This window comes from Octodon degus, unplaced genomic scaffold, assembly GCF_000260255.1.
Source record: "Octodon degus isolate 3935 unplaced genomic scaffold, OctDeg1.0 scaffold00009, whole genome shotgun sequence".
Taxonomy (NCBI): Eukaryota; Metazoa; Chordata; class Mammalia; order Rodentia; family Octodontidae; genus Octodon; species Octodon degus.
The window spans coordinates 6,066,263-6,069,481 of record NW_004524585.1 but is presented as its reverse complement, the minus strand read 5'-3'; the positions used below and the strand labels follow the sequence as shown (position 1 = coordinate 6,069,481).

General features: G+C 33.7%; 1 protein-coding gene across 2 annotated transcripts in view; it reads left to right on the top strand.

Annotated features, from left to right (window-relative positions):
* The window catches only part of F13b (coagulation factor XIII B chain), a 26,787-nt gene that overhangs the window by 14,841 nt on the left and 8,727 nt on the right, over positions 1 to 3,219 (top strand). The gene's annotated exons all lie outside the window — the stretch shown is intronic.

The window sequence follows — 3,219 nt, the reverse complement described above, 5'->3', positions numbered from 1 at the left end:
GCTTATTCTACTGAGCCATCTCCCCAGTCCCCTACTCAAGAGTTTTGCTATTGATTTTCATGAGATTGGTCTGTTGCTTTCTTTTCAGTTTTGATATAAAATTTCTCCCCACTTTATACAATGAGTTGAGAAGGTTTTTTTTTTTTTGTTTGTTTGTTTTTGTTCTTTTTAAATGATCTAGAATTTGTGATGTTTTTCTTAATACTTGCTAATAATTTGCCAAAAAAGCAAGGTAGCCCTTAAATCTCTTTGTAGAAAGGTTTTAATGATAGCATCAATTTGTTTAATACATATTAGGTTGTCTCTTTTGTCAATTTTGGTAGGGAGGCTTTTTTTTTTTTTTAGAATTTGTCCTTTCCATCTAAGTTGTTAAAGTAGTTGAATAGATTCATTCTTGACATCTTTTTACCCCCAGCCCATTTTTTAGTTTTCTACTTTTGAGAGAGTATCTCCCTAAAACACTGTTTCCCAGACTGGGCAACCTTGTGATCTTCATGCCTGTGCCTCCCAGAGTCCTAGGTGTATGCCACCAGACCAGCTTTCACGTGTTTTTATACATTGGAGTTTCACTATCATTTACTTCAAAATTTTATTTTTGAAATTTTTTTTTAATTATTGGATACAGGATCTCACTACACAGTTCAGACTCATAGTAATCCTCCTGTCTCAGCCTCCCCAATGCTAGGATTACAGGTGTGCACCACCACGCCCAATTTTGGTGGCCAGAATGGAGGTGGCACACAGTACTGGGGATTGAAGTCTTGTCCTTGCGCTTGTCAGGCAGGCTCTTAGACCTCTAAGCTATCTCCCCAGCCCTCAAAACTTTTTTAAAAAATGTATTTAGTACAACGTCTACAGGGTCTCACCACAGTGACTGGACTTGTAGTGTTTCTCCTGTTTTCAGCCTCCCAAACTGGGATTACAGGCGTCCACCATCATGCCCAGTCTCCATGGCTGTCTCAGCACACCCCAGGGCAGGGCTGGCACTGCATGTTGGGGAGCAAACCCTGATCCCTGCATTTGGCCTAAGCAAGTGCTTTAATCTGCTGGTTTACTTCTGGCTGGCTCCAAAACTTTTATATCTTTTTTTGCCTTCTGTGTACTCTTAATAATTACAGTTTTCTTTTTAAAGCTTTAATTATAAAGCTTTTTGAAGCTTTCTAATTTATTTTTAAAGCTAGGGTAATTTTCTAGGTTTCTACATTTTTACTTATTGATTTAACAAGCATGTGTGTTTTATTAGGTCAATACAGTTTGTCTTTTTTTTTTTTTTTTCTTTTTTTTTCTTTTGTGACAGAGTCTTGCTTTGCAGTCCCAGCTAGCCTGAAATTCTTTGCAATCCTCCTGCATTAGCCTCTGAAATGCTAGGATTACAGGCATGTGACACCACTCTTGGATATAGTTTTCTCTTTGGAAATAGTTAATTTTCTGTGTTGGTTTTACTGTTCCATACATGTCAATGGAATTCAGTTTTGCTTTTCCTTTTTAATAAGTTCATAGGTATCTTGATTTGTGTTTTGCTATTTTCTTTTCAAATATTAAGAGAAGCACTTTGATTCTTTCCATGTTTTTAAAATCATTTCTCCTTTCAATTTTACCAGTTTTTTTTTTTTTTCTTTATGTGGCCAGCTCAGCCTGCCCTGGGGCCAGCTTGTGGCACGGTTTGTGGTGCCGGGAATTGAACCATGTTCTCTGTGCTTTGCCTAAGCTTCCCTAAGCAGATGCTTTAGATTGCTGAGCTATAGCTCCAGCCCAATTTTACCAGTTTTTGATTTTGTATTTTAGTGCCAGTTTAGTAAGTATGCAGAAATTGAGTCATGTTAAATATTGATGTAGTGGCCTTATACAATTTAAAAGAACTCTTTATCTGTAGAAACATTTTGCTTTGTGTTGTTGTCTTGGAGTTTGCACTCCCTGAGCCATAGAGCTTTTGTAAGTATTTTGGTAGTAGACATTTTCCATCTTTTGACCTTCAACCTTCAAATTTCTTACTTGTAGTGTTCATGTCTTATAAATAATTTTGTGTAATTATAATTTCTCTTTCTGGTATATTTAAAAATATGTTTATCCAACCTGACAATATTTTCTTTAAAATGAAGTGCTTAGTTTATTGACTGGTGTATCTGAGATCAGCACGGCCATTTTTCTATACTAGACACTTTCTGTTCGTTAGTGTCTTTAGAGAAACTTTTAATTTTTATATTTTCTTATAGATTAATTATTTTTTGTTATACTATTCTATCCTGATTAGCTTAATTATGCTTTTCTCCAGCCTTCCCTTTATTGTTGTCATAAATATTGTTATATAGTCTCAATTTTTACAATCCAATATGAATTAGTTCTTTTATTACTTCTCTAGGATGGTAAGATGTTTTAACTTGATTTAAAAGTTTCACTTTTGTAATATTTTCCAGTTTGTGTATTGCCGTGTCATATGTTCTAATTCTACATATAATTTAGTTCTGGAGATCTTATTAACCGTATTTTTTATCCAACAATACTCTTTTAGAAGTACCCATATATTTATCAGTGAACTTGCTTCATCCCTTCCAGATTTGTTTTTCTGTTTCTCCCTAAGATAATTTTACTTAGCTTGAAAAAAATTTATTATTTTCTGGGTTTTTTTTACTTGTAACTATCTTTTTTTTACTTCAATTTACATAGATTTTTTGCTTTTGTTTTTTTCAGTGCTAATCACTTACTTCATTAAACCATGTATAATTAAAGGTGTAATCCCATGCAAGTATTTTTGCTTTAAAAATTCTTGTCTATTTCTGGTACATATAGAAAGGGTAATATATCATTATAAATTTGAAAATAACTAGAATGCATTTGAATTTTTCATTTCCATTTCCACCTTCCCTTCTTGATCTCCTTCTTTGTGTTTAGTAGTATCCCTTCTACTTCCATGCCATCATTTTGTTTTATTTTGCCTATGAGGAAACACTCAATATGTAACTTTTAAAGTCTATTTTCTTTTAACATGATGACCTCCATTTCCATTTTGCTAACAAATGACATGGTTTCATTTCATCCCTCATGTGTAGAGATGCACATAGACTGACAGTGAAAAGATAGAACATGATATTCCAGGTAAATGGGACCAAAAAGCAAGGAAGAACATGTAAACTCACATCTGGCATAAAAATTTCAATACAAAATTAATTAGAGGAGATAAAGAAGATCATTACATATTGGTAAAGGGAAAAATCCACCATA